This window comes from Mirounga leonina, unplaced genomic scaffold (assembly GCF_011800145.1).
Source record: "Mirounga leonina isolate KUSES-001 unplaced genomic scaffold, KU_Mleo_1.0 Mir_114, whole genome shotgun sequence".
Taxonomy (NCBI): Eukaryota; Metazoa; Chordata; class Mammalia; order Carnivora; family Phocidae; genus Mirounga; species Mirounga leonina.
Genome location: NW_023270265.1, coordinates 1,020,737 through 1,039,115, shown reverse-complemented (window position 1 = coordinate 1,039,115; position 18,379 = coordinate 1,020,737). Strand labels below are relative to the sequence as shown.

The window sequence follows — 18,379 nt, the reverse complement described above, 5'->3', positions numbered from 1 at the left end:
TAGAGCATTACTCCTTAAAGCACAAAATTCAATTTGACTCATTTAGAGCACTGATGAATTGCTGATTTTTTAAAGCTAAACCATTTGGTTGGTAAGTATGCTACTCTACATGGCTTTTTTTCCTAACCATTCAGAAAAACAAACCAAAAAAAATGTATGTTTCTAGCTTTCTGTGTATCTACCTAACTTGGGGCACCTGGGTGCCTCAGTTGGTTAATGTCTGCCTTCTGCTCAGGTCATGCTCCCAGGGTCCTGGGATCGAACCCCGAGTTGGGCTCCCTGCTCTGTGGGGAGTCTGCTTCTCCCTCTGCCTCTGCCTGCCACTCCCCCTGCTTGTGCACGTGCTCTCTCTCTCCCTCTCTCTCTGTCAAATAAATAAATAAAATTAAAAAAAAAATCTACCTAAATTGAACCAAAGAGATCTGATTTGTATGTTTGAAAGAAGTGATTCTGAAGTTTCTTTCATGTGTGACATATCAAACAAAAGTAACTGCCTCTTCCTTCCCTTCTGTAGACTAGTCATCTATAAAGATAAAACTTTAAGGTAGATTTTAATAAATGACATACACAATACACAGTTCCTGTTGTAGCTCTGACCACTCTTACCGTACTTCCCTCTGTTGACAGAAAAATGAAGAAATATAGGCTAATATGCCTTACCACAGCTGTCTTTGGGATACCAATGTGTCTGAATAAATTCATGTGGTGGACCAGTGCTCTAACAATATAGATATATATAGATTTGTTGTGAAGATCCAAAATAGTGAACTAAAATAAAAGAACATTTATGATCTTAAGTTGAGTATTGTTAAAGCTAGTTGTTATTTTGATAGTGCATTGTTTTCCAAAATAGACTTCAGTTCAAATCCTGGCCCCACCACTTCTTAGCTTTGTGATTAGGGGCAAGTCAGTGAACTTGTTCATCTGTTTTGTTTGCAAAATGAAGGTGGCAATAATACCAAACCCAAATTACTTATTTGAGGACTATGAGATCATGAATATAAAGTTCCTAGTTCAGTGCCTAGTATTTAGTAGGTATATAATCTGCCTGGGTTTTTATTCTTGATATCCTATGACAAAATGCCATTTCATATCTGATTTTAAAAGATCCATAAACCTTGTCATTAAGAAAACCCCAGCAGAACTGGTAGGAGTTTTTAAGCCTTTTTTGTGACTTTGAATAGAATTTGCATTCAATAGGCATGATGTGTCAGAAAGATTACTGCATTAAATGAAGAGACCAACTTGGAGAATTGTACTGATATATACTATATACAATGGCAGTAGTCCCTGTAAATGTTTATTAAGCTGAAATGAGATTTTAACTTACATCCAGTACTCAGTCCTGTTACCGGTCCAGGCACCTTTACTTTTGGTGGTCAGCTCCTAGCTTAAACATGGTGGGTGATTTACAAAAAGGGCTTAGTATTACAATATCACATACAGTTGACCCTTGAACAACGCTGGGGTCAAGGGTGCTGATACTTCTCCCTCCCCCCACAGTTGAAAATCTGTATATAACTTTTGATTCCCCCCAAACTAAGTACTAATAGCCTAGAGTTGACTGGATACCTTACTGATAACATAAATTCAATGAGCACATATTTTGTATGCTACATGTGTTGTTTACTGTATTCTTAAAGTAAGGTAGAAAAGAAAATGTTATTAATACAATCATAAGAAAGAGAAAATACATTTATAGTACTGTACTGTGTCCAAAAAAATTCACATGTAAGTGGACCCTCCACAGTTCAAACCTGTGCTGTTCAAGGATCAACTGTACTTTTTGTATTGTCAGGAATGAGAAAATACAATAAGGATATGATTTTAGATTTTCTCTTTATATCAGTGGTTTTAAGCATTTTGATTATTAAATGCCTCTAGTGTTTCTTAACCTTAGCACTATTAATATTTGTGGCAGGATGATTTATTGTTGTGGGGGCTGTCCTGTGCATTGTAAGAGGTTTATTAGCAACATTCCAGGTTTCTACCCACTAGATTCCAGTAACACACCTGTTCCCCTCTCTCAGTTGTGACAATAAAAAATGTCTTCAGGATTGCAAAATACCCCCTGGGGGTTGGGGATGGAAAGGAATCATCCCTGGTTGAGAGCCACTGCCCTAGTTTGGGGCAGAGTTTTTTGTTTGTTTCATTTGTGTTATTATGTGCCTTGACGTAACATTCTTCATGTTTCCTGTCTTGGGGTTCTTTAACTTTTTAGATCTGTGGGTTTATAATTTTCATCCAGTTTGGAAAAAATTCAGCCATTATTTCTTGAGATACTTTTTCTTCTCTTTCTTCTCTTTGGGGACTTCAATTACACATACATTTTCCTCACATCAACCTTATAATGTTTGTACTATTATTTTCTTCATTTTACAGATGAGGAAATTGAGGCATACAGAGGGTTACATACAAAAAATTTGCTCCAAGTCCCAGAGTAAGTAGATGATTCAGGGTTTGAACTCAGGCCAACCGCAGCATCTAGGCTCCTGTTGATTGGCTTTACGTCTGTGCTCACATGTTTAGCAGTGATAAGCCATAACTTACCCAGTGCCTCTTCTTTCTCTCCGGCTGGCTGTGGGAAGGTTGGTCATAAACTCTCCTATAGATAACGGGCAGTTCAAGCATTCTTGTAATCTGAATGTTGCCCATTGCCTTGTCCACTTATCCAGCAAACCATGGGGAAAATGTGTCACAGGAATTATACTGAGATCAGTTCTTTCCCATGTCCTAGCTTGCTGCTAGGATGATAGGAAATGAGGCTCTCAGTGGATCATCTTCCTTGTGGTTAACAAGATTTCATTACAATCTAGGCACGCTAAATGTCCCAAATCATCCTGCAGGAGAGAATGCAATTCTTTAAGCACCAAAAGATTTGCCAAAGAGTGGTTTGGGATGAGGAGACATGCATTAGCATATTCATTAATCTGTTACTCTGGTGGACAACAGGGGCTGTCCTGATGATTTCCAATACAAAATCAGCAAAGCAATGTAAAACAGCATAACCCAGACAATGCAAGACTGTCATATTTCTAAGTAGCTGGGTTTTTTCCAAAATTGATGGACTCAGTAGTGTTCAAGAAATTGCCATCATTTTGAAGAATATGAACTCTCTGCCCAAATGGATTGACATTTGGGACCTTCACGTACTTTAAAAGCTCTACTATGTTGTCTAAAATAAAACTTGACAGCTATATATGGCAAATCATTCATTTCCCTTCTCGATTTATAATTACTTCTCCTAAAAATAAAAACAAGAAAGCTGCTTTTCTGAGGTGCTTGACTGACTCAGTCAGTGAAGCATATGCAAGTTGATCTTGTGGTCATGAGTTCGAACCCCACATTGGGCATAGGACTTACTTTAAAAGAAAAAAAAAGAGTAGGCAACGATGTAAAATAAAGCTGGATACCTTTATTTAAAAAAGAAAGAAAGAGGGTGGGGGGATGGGTTAGCCTGGTGATGCGTATTAAAGAGGGCACATATTGCGTGGAGCACTGGGTGATACGCAAACAATGAATCATGGAACACTGCATCAAAAACTAATGATGTAATGTATGGTGATTAACATAACAATAAAATAAAATTTAAAAAATAATAAATAGAAAGGGAAGGAAGGAAGAAGCTTTTCTTTAAAATGCATGTTATATAAATAAATATTTAAAAAGCATGTAATTTCACCTATTAAATAGAGTCAGTTCTTCTTATTTAAACTTTTTAGAAGTTTGATTTTTAGCTCAACAAGACTATCTTGGACACACACCAAGAATAACAAGCAATTTGGCAGCAATATCCTGTGTTTATAACCAGCAGTGGCATGAATTTCTCACTCTTCTCTGTATATGCTTTGGATAATGGGGTCCCTCTTCTGCCTATCTGAACATTTTTCAACACCTTTAAATGTTTTAAACACTGCCACGCACACAGACACTTAAACATACATACCCCCTAAACTTTACCCTTTCCTGCTTTATTTTTTCTCCTTGGCACTTATCAATATTTAACATTCTATAGAATGAGGAAAACATGTTTTTAAATTAATCAATTTCCATATAAGCTTGGCTTCTTCTAATTTAGAATTTATGTATTTGTTTCCCCCCCTTTATTCCTAATTCACACATTCTGTTGCTTTATAACGTATCTCTGTGATCAGATTTGATGGATTAACTTGAATTTTCTATATGAGCCTTAGCATCCACGTCTTTTTTTTTAGAGATTTTATTTATTTGACAGAGACACAGCGAGAGAGGGAACACAAGCAGAGGGAGTGGGAGTGGGAGAGGGAGAAGCAGGCTTCCCACTGAGCAGAGAGCCCGATGTGGGGGCTCGATCCCAGGACCCTGGGATCATGACCTGAGCTAAAGGCAGACGCTTAACGACTGAGCCACCCAAGTGCCCCTAGCATCCACTTTAAATAGAATATTAAGTATTTAGTAAAGAGCTACTTATTAATAAAATAAATCTAGATTCATTCTAGGCAAGATAAAGAGGTTGTTAATAATTACTATTATTAAATAATTTCCAAAAAGCCTCTGATCCTTAAAGTAGGTTAATAAGAATTGAATGAGAATACAGAAGCGTGATTATTAATGGCTTAATTCTCTGCACTAACCAACTGCAACATTAGCTGATGGTCTTAAATCTTAAAATAAAAGTCAGAGATTTTTCTCATAACTAGGTGCAGAGAAAGGTCATCCGGATTTAACAAGAATGCTACACAGCATTTATTGATTTGGATCATTCTTGCTAATGCTAAGATTCATTAGATAATGATGGTATGACTTAGGATCTGGATCTTGGCCATTGACAATTACGAAATATTTATTTTTGTGCTCTTTATCTCCATATGTGTTCTACGGAAGTTATTAGCACTGCATTGTGGCCTCATAACATGAAAATAATTCTAGATAGCTTAAGGAAGAAGTAATAAAACAATTATAAAAGTTGATTATTAAGTATCTTTCTTATTAGTTACTATTAATCTTCGAAAAGCCACCAGAAAAATCAAAAGCAAAAAATGCTACAGTATGTTCAGTACCTAGGAAAAGACCTAATGAGAGTCAGGCGTAATTCAGTGTATTCTGATTTTGATTCCCTCTTTAGATTTTGAGGAATCAGTGGAGAAATTGAATTCAGTGATTTTCACTATAGCAGGATTTGATACACTGAGAAGTAAACCACATTCTCATTGTGATGCTTATTTCTCACAAACCTTTTGAAAAATTACAACAGCATTCAAGTGAATGTTTATATTTTATTTCTCTTGCTATTCTAAATTCAGGAGCCAGTCACAAAGTATGTGACTTGGAGATAGTGGTGCTGATCAGTGCCATTCCGTCTAATGAAAATGTTAACAGAAGTTATAGATGAAAATGTTTTTCAGCCTGAGTGATCTGTTGAAAAATTCGGGCAAGGCAGCATACTGAGATCTATCAACAGATTTAAGGCAGTTACAAATCTTTTTTATTGGGGGTCGCCTGGGTGGCTCAGTTGGTTGGGCGACTGCCTTCAGCTCAGGTCATGATCCCGGAGTCCTGGGATCGAGCCTCGCATCGGGCTCCCTGCTCTGCAGGGAGCCTGCTTCTCCCTCTGACCCTCTCCCCTCTCATGCTGTTTCTCTCTGGCGCGCGCTCTCTGATAAATAAATAAATAAAATCTTTAAAAAAAAAACAAATCTTTTTTATTGGGACATTGGAGTTGGGGAAGTTACAGAAAAAATTTGGTTTATTAATCTGCCTAAGCTTTTTATGTCTGGGATTACCTACCATTGCTAAATTGACATTATGAGGAGTAAGACAAAGCAGATGAAAGGATGATCTTACTCTATGTTATTTCTCTGCCTGTAAGAGATGCTTAGAATTTTAGAGATACTCATTTGCATGTTCTAAAGCCAAATCTCATTGTGTTGATTACCAGTAACTTCTTTCTCTGGCATTACCTGTTCTTAAGGTTAGTGTGTTGATTTTATAATAATGCAGCTTTTTCAAAACAATAAAATAATGCTTTTAAATATATCAAATATTTATGATACTAAATTCATTTTCAGCCAGTTGTATCTGAGAACACTATGCCATTTCAGTAACCCTGGTGTTAGAGAATGTTAAAGCATTTTCATCTTTGTATCAACAACCACATAAGAATTTTTTTTTTTTAATAATTCTAAGAGTTTATTTGAGCAAAAATTGATTCCAGTTGGGTAGTGATAAACCGGAAGTGTTTAGGTGTACTCAGCTGACAGGAGTTAGGAAAAAGACTTATACACAAGGAAAGGAAATTAGTCTACAGCTTAAGGAAAGGCTATAGCTTAATTCTTTTTTTTTTAATTTTTTTATTCTTATGTTAATCCCCATACATTACATCATTAGTTTTAGATGTAGTGTTCCACGATTCATTGTTTGTGCATAACACCCAGTGCTCCATGCAGAATGTGCCCTCCTCAATACCCATCACCAGGCTAACCCATCCTCCCACCCCCCTCCCCTCTAGAACCCTCAGTTTGTTTTTCAGAGTCCATCGTCTCTCATGGTTCGTCTACCCCTCCGATTTCCGCCCCTTCATTCTTCCCCTCCTACTACCTTCTTCTTCTTTTTTTTTTTCTTAACATATATTGCATTATTTGTTTCAGAGGTACAGATCTGAGATTCAACAGTCTTGCACAATTCACAGCACTTACCAGAGCACATACCCTCCCCAGTGTCTGTCACCCAGTCACCCCATAAGAATTTTAGCTCAGATGAGCAAGAAATAAGTGGTGTTTGTGTTTAACTCTCTTAGTTCTGCATATGACTATATGAGAAGATTAAAATGTTTTCTTTATCTGCAAAAGGAAGGAAGTTAGTATTTGGGGAACAATTGCTTGAGATTTCTTCTGAGGGTTCACAAGGCTAAGAGGAGAACAGAGACTAAAGAAGCAAATCATGGCTTATAACAAAAATAAGACTGAAACGTATTTTGCCTGTATCTTGAGGATTTCATAATTTTACACTTTAAGGAAACTAGTTCCTATTTGCCTTTTCATACTTGTGTTTTATTTGAATTGATCCATTTTCATTTTTTGAAAATTCTAATAAAATTCTGATACTGACTTAAAATGTTCCAGAAATCTGGTTAAGGGCACATGATGTCTGTAGCTCTCCTCTTTCAGGAATAATAGTCAAGCTAAGGCTGTGTTCTAAAGAAGAGGGTATGAATGAGATAGTCAGGAGTGTTTTTGTATGCTCAGTGAGCAGATGCTACCACCATAATTATGTCTGCATACACTTTGTCCTCTCTTGAATGGCTTATGTTGGCTTTGTGCTGCTTTTCCAGGGAGTCAGTTCTCTGTGATACCTGAGATTCAGGTAGGGACTCCAGAAGAGAGAGAAGAGAGGAGGTCTCTCCTGGTTCTACTTCTCTGCTCCTTAGGCCCTTGGGAACAAAAGCCTAATAGGGGAGGCATTTGGTAAACCCAAAGGCTTCCCTCTTTCTTAGGCTGCATTTATCAATGCACTAAAAGTTCATGGAACAAGAAAAATAAAACTACAAAATAGGCTAAATTCTCTGCTTTCAAGAAAGTGCCCTCACGTATAAAATTATTTCTTTTTCTCCCTTCATTCTTCAGATCAAAACTACCTTTTTCTTAGCATACCTCAGTTAGGATTTTGTGTTTTTTAAAACAAACATTAGAATTAAAAAAAAAAAATTTTTTTTTTACATTGAATTGTGAGTCATTACAACTCGAGAGATATTTGCAGGAAAATGCTTATTATTCAAAAGAATCTCTAATTAATGAAAGTTTAGACAATGGATATGGTATCACTAAATAATATCTTGAAGTAGGAACTATGTCATGTGGTTTTATATCCCCAAAGTACCTAACACTGTATCTTACTAAATACTATTCATTCTAAAAATATTTGAATAAAAGGATATTTGGGATGTGGCTTCTCTGAGTCCCTTTAAGTAGAATGGAGACCCAGCCACCCATCCATCTCCATACCCTTGATTACAGTGTGAAATGGACCTCAGTTTACCTTTTTTCCCTATAACAGTTTACAGAAAGTTTTCCAGATTTCAGCCTCTTATAATTCTTCTATCTTCCTTAAGCTCTATCCTGTTCTGTTTTTGTTCTGTTGATAGTTGGGATTGTGCTATAAGAATTTAGTCCTGGGGCACCTGGGTGGCTCAATGGTTAAGCATCTGCCTTTGGCTCAGGTCATGATCCCAGGGTCCTGGATCGAGTCCCGCATCGGGCTCCCTGCTAGGTGGGGAGCCTGCTTCTCCCTCTGCCTCTGCCTCTCTCTCTCTCTGTCTGACTCTCATGAATAAATAAATAAAACATTAAAAAAAAAAAAAAAGAATTTAGTCCTTAATAATTGATGATGTTTAAAGATCTTTGTTTATGCTCCATGAGCCCCACCTTTTCACATTGTCTCTTAGAAGTTGGACTGGAATCAAATGTACATGTCTACCTATATAGTTGACCTTTCCCTAAAACCACAACTTAATGGTATTTGGTTATACTTAGGCTTCATTCTGTGTTGTTTACCTGTTCCTGTAACAATTTTACAAAATGCTTATTTGTTGTGCTGGGGAATTTGAGGGTGCACAAGGGAAATCAAGGCAAAAATAGTGGTTGTCCCAGAATGGTTTGCTTAATCACTACCTCTTCTTCTTCTTCTTTTTTTTTTTTTTTTAAGATTTTATTTATTTGACACACACAGTGCAAGAGAGCACAAGCAGGGGAAGGGCAGAGGCAGAGGGAGAAGCAGGCTCCCCACTGAGCAGGGAGCTGGACACAGGGCTCCATTACGGGACCCTGGGATCATGACCTGAACCAAAGGCAGACGTTTAACCAACTGAGCCACCCAGGCGCCCCAGTCACTCCTTCTGAAGAAGATGTTCAACACAGTATCTGACACATAATAAGCACTCCATGTATATTTGTTGGCTAAATAAGTATCTTAAGAATTTTTCTGAAGTTACTTTTTTTTTTTTTAAGATTTTATTTATTTATTTGACAGAAAGAGACACAGTGAGAGAGGGAACACAAGCAGAGGGAGTGGGAGAGGGAGAAGCAGGCTTCCGCGGAGCAGGGAGCCCGATGCGGGGCTCGATCCCAGGACCCTGGGATCATGACCTGAGCCGAAGGCAGACGCTTAATGACTGAGCCACCCAGGCGCCCCTGAATAGTTACTTTAGTATACATATTCATGTATACTAGTAATCCTGCCTAGTATTTAAAGCTGTTTTAAAATGATAGCTATTCTCTATGAATATATACATGATGAAATCTAGAAAATTAATTAGAATACTAAAATCTTCTATTTGGACACTGAACTGAAGAAAGAAGTAACTTTTGGGTGAATGCCAAGCCAAGTCACAGGTAAAGAAGGTCCTTCAAATTAGCATTAATTAAGTATAAAATATCCAGTCCCTTCATTAAAGCAGCTAATTCTGAGCATCTATGCAGTAAGTTGTATCTTGGCATAAGCCGTCACTTTGGCTATTATTGAGCATATGGAGTGGACTAAAACCACATAGAATGAAATGAAAGTCAAGCAGATAATTTTTTTAAAGATTTTATTTTTAAGTAATCTCTATACCCAACATGGGGCTTGAACTTACAACCCTGAGATTAAGAGTCGCATGCTTTACAGACTGAGCCAGCCAGGCACCCCTATAGATGATTATTTTTTAAGATCTTTCAAGACAGGAGTGGGGATCTGTCTCCTAGCATATGTAATTTGGGCATAAAAATAGTAACATGCATTTGAAGAAAATACATTCCTAAAGTAGAGCATGACCTTAACCAAGGGTAAAGCACTGGCATGCCTTTCAGAATCTTGCTCCCAGGAACTCTTGGGGAATCCAAGCTTTTTGACATCTCTGGCATTGAATACTCTCTGTAACACAACTGTCAAATAACAGTGTAAGGAAGAGCAATTTAAATGAAAGACTGTTTCTGGCAGCTCTCGGAAGGTCATCCAGTAACTGAGGCTGGATGTCAATGAGAGGAGGAACAACTATGTTATGTACCTATGTACTAGAAACATAGCTATTTCTTCTCTTCAGATGTTTCCATTTTCAATATTCCACTTTCAACAATTTTTTATCTTTATTATTTTTTATATATTTCTTATAAATAACATGGCTTGATCCAATCTGGGAGCATTTTGTCTTTTTGTAGAGGAATTTAGTTCATTTAACTTTGTTGTGATTTATTTGGTCTTCTTTCGCCTCATGTTTCTATAACAGTTTTAAATACACATGTGAAATTATAAATCTTCTTTTTTGAGAATCAGGGCTGAAATGTATTTTCTAGAAAAATGTAAATGGTAGAAAAGCAATAATTAGAAGGAATAAGTCTGTACAGCTGAAGCCTTGCTGAAGGAATTCAGATAATTTTCACAATCTTACGAATATTTTGAACTCAGGTTCTTGACATGTAGTGTTCCATATTTAAAAAAACAAAAACAAAAACCTTGCCAATTGACATTAAATAACTAAATCACATGGAGATGCAGTAAAGAATAAAGAGTTCCCTTTATAGCCATTGCAGAGTCTATATGTAATGATGTTAGGCTCATCTAGTTTCTTTCATTGTTTTAGGAGTTCCAAATAAAAGCCAGACCAAGTAAATGTGAATTTTAAGTGTGTTTTAAGAATATACATTACATTTCTAAATTTTTTTTCATTATGGTCAGAATTTATTCGGCACCTGTGTGGCTCAGTCAGTTAAGTGTCTGACTCTTGATCTCACCTCAGGTCTTGATCTCAGTGTCATGAGTTCAAGCCCCGTGTTTGGGCTCCACGCTGGGTGTGGAGCCTACTTAAAAAAAAAAAAAAATTTTTTTTATTAGAGTAAGAACATGGGTCTTCTAATCAGATCCTCCCAGTAAGTGCTGCTAGGAATAGCAACTTAACTCCTGCCCCCTACCCCCTGTAGTCATGGTGTCCCGGCTATCCTGTGACTGACTATAGACCAGTAATCACAGATATTATGGGTTTGTCTAGGAGCTATACAAGGTTTAGGTATCATGGCTGTACCTTGCATCTTGGGCAGCTTTATCCCCCATCTGCCCTACAGTTAGACTAGCTTAGACTTGGGCTTAGTCCTCAAAACTAGATGAGGTGAATGAAATTTTTTCTAAACTGAGATCACTTTCAAAGATGAAGTCCTTTAGACCTCTGAGAAACTGGGGTAAAGATTAGGGTTCATTACCTCTTTTGGGGGGCAATTAGTTGTTCCTCCTCTCATTGACTACCAAATTCACAGTGTACCCCAAACCATTTGTGCATTAGAATTTGGAATGGTTTTGGGTAACTATGAATTCGGTTGTCAAATGAGAGGAGTTGCTTCAGTTTCACCCCACCCAAAGACCAGCAAAACTGAGATATACAGAGTTAGCTAGGAACAAGGAAGAAAGGCAGGGAGACGACTATCAGCCATAGTGTGGGAATGACCGGGATTCCAGTGATGTGCCCTGTGGAAGACCCCAGCAGCTTTTGCCACTGAAGATACTGATGGCCAGCACAGCTACCACATACTTCTGTAGATTTCACAGGTTTTCCCCCCCAAAATATTCATATTCACTGATGCCAGCCACCCTCCCTCTCCCATTCTCCACTGGAGCCTGGGACCTGCACCAGCAGCCAGACCAAGCCTCTGCGGCTGCACATTTGCAAGACTCCAGCCTAGACCCCCTACAGCTAATCCCCACCACTGTGTATGCACTCAGAGCTGACCCCTTCAGCTGTACTCTTGCATACTGCTGATCTCATGCCCTTCACTGGCCTTCATTGTGGTGTTTGAACCTGTGGCAAGATCCTGTAGCCATGGAAGTACAGGGTTAATTCATCAAGAGGATATAACTGTTTTAAATACACATGCATCCAACTTTGGAACACTTAAGTATATTAAATACAGATCTGAAGGGAGTAAGTGACAATAAATTAATATTGGGGGACTTCAATATTCCACTTTCAGCAGTTTCTTATCTTTATTATTTTTTATATATTTCTTATAAATAACATGGCTTGATCCAATCTGGGAGCATTTTGTCTTTTTGTAGAGGAATTTAGTTCATTTAACTTTGTTGTGATTTATTTGGTCTTCTTTCACCTCATGTTTCTATGCTTCCTTGCTATTTTTTTCTTTTAAACTTTTGTTCTAGGCATTGTAGCTTTCATGGAGCTTTTATAGCAGTTTGTATTTTAGAAGGCCTCTTTCTCCTTTTTGTTTCTTTTAGTCTTGGGTGGTGTTTTGGTTACCCCCTGAGGTATTTACATTTCAAAGACATGCTAAGATTTATATCTTCAAGGGACCTAGAAAGAAGCTCTTAGGCGTATTAGTGCCTTTTGGCTGGTTTTGGCAGTCCCAATTAAAATGTTGTAGCACCACCCTGTGATTCGAGGGGGCACACTAGAAATAATTCTCTGGACTCAGGGTCAAATGGGACCTCTTTTAAGGTTTGGAAATGAAGGAGGGGGTCATTTGGGTCACTGTGGTCATGGAAATGATAAACCCATTGGACCATGCCAATTTTGCACAACAGGACATGGGCTTTATCTTAATGTTTTCTATTCATTGTGATCCTTAGCATTGATCACTGTGATGGAAGGATGGGCACGGAGAGCCAGGCAATAAATGAGGAGAGGGAGGGCCCTGGTATGCGTATCAGTAGTTCTAGGGGACTTCTCCTTCCCCTTTCCTTTTCCCTCCCTGCTAGAGGCCTCAGTAACCCAGTCATCTATTCCCCTGGTGGCAAGGATGCCTCCTGAGATGTGTTTCTCACTTCTGCCCTGTTCAGGGAAAAACTGATGGGGCTCAGGGTCTGTAGTATCTTGGAGGAAACAAGCATATAGCCCAGATAGATCTTCAGGACAGTTATGGATTTTAGAGTCTTTAGAGGTACTGTCCAGTTGACACATTTTGGCAGCTGTGACTAACAATTCAGAGCCCTTTCAAACAAATAAGAAAACCTGCAATAGCCAGTTAGTTCCCCTCTCTGTTTCCTGCTACCTAAAATCTTAAAGATTTGAATTTCAGTTAAGGTATAGTTTTTTATCTCAGTTTCTACTTCTAGATTTTTTTTTTCTGTGACCTTAATCTTATGTGTTATTGGGGTGCCTGGGTGGCTCATTTGTTAAGCGTCTGCCTTCGGCTCAGGTCCTGATCCCAGGGTCCTGGGATTAAGCCCCACATCAGGCTCCCTACTCTTCGGGAAGCCTGCTTCTCCCTTTCCCACTCCTCCTGCTTGTGTTCCTGCTCTCGCTAACTCTCTCTCTCTCTGTGTCAAATAAATAAAATCTTAAAAAAAAGAAAAAATCTTATGTGTTATTACCAGAAATTTTTGGATGACATCACTGTGAGCCTTCTTCATAGGTGCCTGCTTCTTTTTTCAGGGTGTCCCAAGAGACCTCTCCATGATTGAGGTCTGCCTCCACTCAGGTGATATGCAAAGGGTCTTTGGGAAAAGCCCCTAGGCCTTTGGAGTGTGATACCAGAGTCTTGGCATGTTGTTGTATACATGACATTGAATAACATCCAGGAAGCGTCCGTGGGGTTTTGCATTTATCAAAGAGCTGGTGTCCCTTCTTGGGGTTCTTAGGAGATGCTGGCTGGCACCAGGTGGTCAGGACATTTATCTTTATCTGTTAATTTTTTTAGCAACATCACACCAGGGATTAGACCCATAATACCCTGTTGGGTCAGTGAATGAAGAGCAACAGTAGTAAGTGAAGTAGTGATACAAAGACCGTAGGCCTGTTGTATTTTCCTCTGTTGTATTTTTCCTCTGGTTGTGCCACTGGTTTCCATTTGCAAGGCTATTTCATTCTTCTGGGGAAGGACATAGAGTCCTGGTACGGCCCTCTGGCTCCTTGGTCAAAGGTGGAGGTCTCCCATCCTCACTAATGGCAATCTTGGCCTTGTGCCTTTAGCCTAGAGCCTCTCAGGCAGTGACAAAAGCCTTGTGATCCAGTCAACTCTCCTTAACAGGTCTTGGCCTTGAGGCTTGGAGTACCCTGATGCACATTGATAGTCAGTTAAGGCCCTTGTAATTAGTAGTCTAATAGTCTTGTTAGACCAGATGGCTTTGATCATGCTGCTCTGGGGAGATAGTTGGATTATTACAGCAGACCTGACGTTTTGGGTTGGCTACCCCAGGCAACACAGGACAGAAGGCAAGATGAGAAAGCACATGGCAGCCTGACAGACCCCCACCCCCACCCCCCCAGCAAGCAGTGCTCATTTCTCAAATGGTGTTACCTCCTGAATTAGGTAGTTAGTAGGCAAGTTGCAGGTAGAGGGCATTCCCCTCAGTTAACTGCACAGACAATCATGCATTTCTGGGGCCTATTTCAGTTGATTTGCTGAGGCCTTAGCTTCGGCATCATAGAAAGGAACTCAGTCACCTAGAAATGCCTTGGGAGCACTCATCTGGGCCCAGTGAGCTTCCACAGACATCTCCCCTTTCCAAAACAATGTTATGACTAGACCGACCCTGTGGTTCTTACTGTGAATTGCAAGATGCCCTTCAGCAACGACTATCAGGAAACTTTGAAAAAAAAATAAAGGTTTATTACTTAAAAGACCTGGAAATTACACAGCACACCTAGGCCCACACAGTGAGCGAGGTCACAGGTAGAGAGTGCCGAGGGTACACTGGCCTGGGGTTCTGCTTTTATTGGACTTGAGGGTAGGGGCTCAGGGTTTCACAGGCTTACTATTCATTGGTGAATTTAAAACATAAGAGTCAGGGGGTGCCTGGGTAGTTCAGTGCGTTAAGCATCTGCCTTCAGCTAGGGTCATGATCTCAGGGTCCTGGAATCGAGCCCCATATTGGGTTCCCTGCTCAGTGGGGAGCCTGCATCTCCCTCTGCCCCTCCACCTCGTTCTGCTTGTGCGTGTGCTATCTCTCGTAAATAAATAAATAAATAGAATCTTTTTTTTTTTTTAAAGATTTTATTTATCTATTTGACAGACAGTGAGAGTAGGAACACAAGCAAGGGGAGTGGGAGAGGGAGAGAGAGAAGCAGGCTTCCTGCTGAGTGGGGAGCCTGATGTGGGGCTCGATTCCAGGACCCTGGGACCATGACCCGAGCTGAAGGCAGACGCTTAACCGACTGAGCCACCCAGGCACCCCTAAAAAAATTTTTTAATTTAAAATAAATAAATAAATAAAACATAAGAGCTAGAATTTAAAGTTGGGGAAAAGACAAGTGGCCCAAATGGTTAGTGATCAAAATCACCCACAATCTCTAAAACAAAGGAGCCTCCATGCAGGGAAGTGGCCCAGCTCTGTCTAGTCGCGTAGCTGGCAATATGTCTGTTTGAGACAGCCATCTTTGAAGTGCATGCCGTGGCCACCAAAGCTTAACGCACTTGCATTACAAAAAAGACAGCTGTCAGGGCTTACAATACAGGTCGCATTTGAATTAAATTATAAGTGTGTGTGTATATTGGGGAGTGGGGGGCAACATGACTTTTATCCAGGATGAAGTCATCCATTTCTCTTGATGTTTTAGAAGTTGAGAAATGTAGCTTCCTTTCACTTCCTTCTCTCAACTCAGTTTTTACAATTTTAATAATCTGGCATTTTTTTATTCCATATTATTTCTTTAAATGACTTTACATTACATATTTTCTCTTTCAGGGATATTTCTTACACTTGATTACTATACATTTTACCTTTTGGCAGAATAGCCAAGAGTGTGTGCACGAGGGGCCTGCCTGGATTTGAATTCTGGCTCAGTGACCCTGGACACACTGTACCTTAGTTTACTCTTCTTTTTTTTTTTTTAAGATTTATTTATTTATTTGAGAGAGTGAGAATGAGAGAGAGAGAGAGAGTACATGAGAGGGGGAAGGGTTAGAGGGAGAAGCAGGCTCCTCGCCGAGCAGGGAGCCCGATGCGGGACTCGATCCCGGGACTCCAGGATCATGACCTGAGCCGAAGGCAGTCACTTAACCAACTGAGCCACCCAGGCGCCCTAGTTTACTCTTCTTTAACAAGGGATGGGTATAATAGTACAATGTCATGGAGCAGTTGGGAGGATTAGATAATTCATATAAAGTACCTGTACATAATAAATGTCATGCCAGTTGCCATGACTATTATTGTATTAATAACCATCATTTAAGCTTAACTCTGTTATACTGATTTTATTACTCACTTAATTTATTGCTCACTTCTTAATTGATTTTATCTTCCCTGTCTTTATTTCTTTGATTGATTTTTGTTGTTGGCTAAAGAATTTCCTCAACCGGGGATTGTAAATTTTTTCTTAAAGGGCATGATAAATATTTTAGGCTTGCTGGCCAAGACGACTACTGCTTCTTAACTACTAAGGTCTCTGTTGCCACTACTCACCTCTACATAGCTTGTAGCTCAAAAGCAGTACATAAACCAGTGGCTAGCCAGGAGGACATAGTTTACTGACCCTTGCCCAAGACTTTGTTTCTGTTTTTTGTGTAATCTTATTAAGGTATGTGGATTATACAATTTCAAAGCCCTTGCATGCCCGAGAATATCTTCTGTCACTAATGTAGGTAAATGATGACTTCATGTGTTTGTAACTCTTAGATGACAACTGTTTTCCCTCAAGATTTTATAGAACTTGCTCTGTAGTGTTCAAGTGTTGCAGACAATTATGATACAACCTGATACTTCTTTTTTTATGATAACTAATGTTTTTTTCCTCCTGGATGGCTGAGGATTTCTGTTTTCTTTTTCTTTGTCCTTGGCATTTGTCATTTCACCAGGGAAACTATTTTTGTGTTCTGTGTTAAAACAACAAGGCTAAGGAGAAAAACTAGATTCATGTACCATGAACTTTGGCTATTTCAGATTGCCTTATTGTCTGTTTTCATCCACTAAGGACATTTTCTGTATAGTATGTAGTATTCCAAAGTTAACAATGAAAATTGTTTATTTTATAATTTTGAATTGCATATGATGTAATATGGTATTTTAAGTGGCAGAATGTTCACTATTTTGTATTATATAGTTTGGTTCCTGTTTAATGGAAGCATACAGCTGCATAACCACAGAAAACACATTCAGGAGCGGTGCCTGGGTGGCTCAGTTGGTTAAGCATCTGCCTCTTGGTTTCGGCTCAGGTCATGATTTCAGGGTTGTGAGATTGAGCCCCGCATCCAGCTCTGTGCTTAGCTGGGAGTCTACTTGAGATTCTGTCTCCCTCTCCCACTGCCCCCGCTGACCCTGCCCTCTCTCACTCTTTCAAATAAATAAATAAATAAATAAATAAATAAATAAATAAATAAAATTCTTTTTTAAAAAAAAAGAAAACATTCAGGAAACAGTCTAATTAAATTACCCTTGTTTGAGCATACTAAATCACGAAATGGTAAGGAACTAAAATTTATAGTATAGTCAAAGTCTTATAGTTTTTTAAATTGTAATTCTAGCACAATTCACAGAAAAAAAAAACACCTTGATTTTAACTTTATTTCATAACACAGTGTCTGTGTTATTTCACAGTAACTGGTTATGAACCAGTTATACTCCATGTGGATTTTTTAAATTTGCCATTCCATATCTTGTATTTCAAGAATAATTGTTTGCCCGATTTCAGAGCAGAATGCCATAGTTATTCTCATCAATTCCATTGACTTCAAATGGCAAGAATAATAGTGGATATTTTGGTCAGTAGGTAATTCTACAAGACAAAGATGAGGGAAAGCCTGACCATGGGACTTCTGAGTTGAAGCAGAAAGTATAATAGTTAAATTTTTGAGCCACTGATATTCTCATTATGCCCTGCTTCACATAAATATGCCTTGATACCCAGTTAACTGTGTATAAAAATTAAATGTAAAATACATAACTTTATAAAAAGAAGTTTTTGTACTTGCCTTTGTACTTACCTTTTCTCATTCTTTAAGTCTTTTATATTTTTCAAATATTTGCAGCCCTTTTTATTAGCTATAGTGTTAACGTGACACTTGCCATGAAACTATTAGAAAATGCTGAAAAAGCTAACATTATCATATTTACTTCCTATACAATAGTTACTAAGATTAATAAAATCAGATTTATAAGGCAAGTTATTGATGAAAAGAAAATCAATCTGCTGCTGCTTAAGTGTGTTTAAAATAATTCCTAGGATATTTTCGTTTTGTATAGCACCCTTCTTCTGAAGCTAAATCATCCCAAGGAAATGCACAACTACAACACATTATACTGTGGGAACTTTTCCCCTCTCCTCTGTATAAAAGACAGAAAGATTTCTTTCAGACTGCATATAACCATCATACCTAGAAGAATTCAGGGAGGGGTACTGTTTTGAAATCCAGTCTTGCAGGTTTTTCTCCCCTCTTTCCCCAAGCCTAATGTTATATAGAAAGCAAGACACTATGCCTTCATATAAGAG

General features: G+C 38.7%; 1 protein-coding gene across 6 annotated transcripts in view; it reads left to right on the top strand.

The window, feature by feature from the left end:
• MICU1 (mitochondrial calcium uptake 1) overlaps positions 1-18,379 on the top strand; it is a 229,590-nt gene that overhangs the window by 119,878 nt on the left and 91,333 nt on the right. The gene's annotated exons all lie outside the window — the stretch shown is intronic.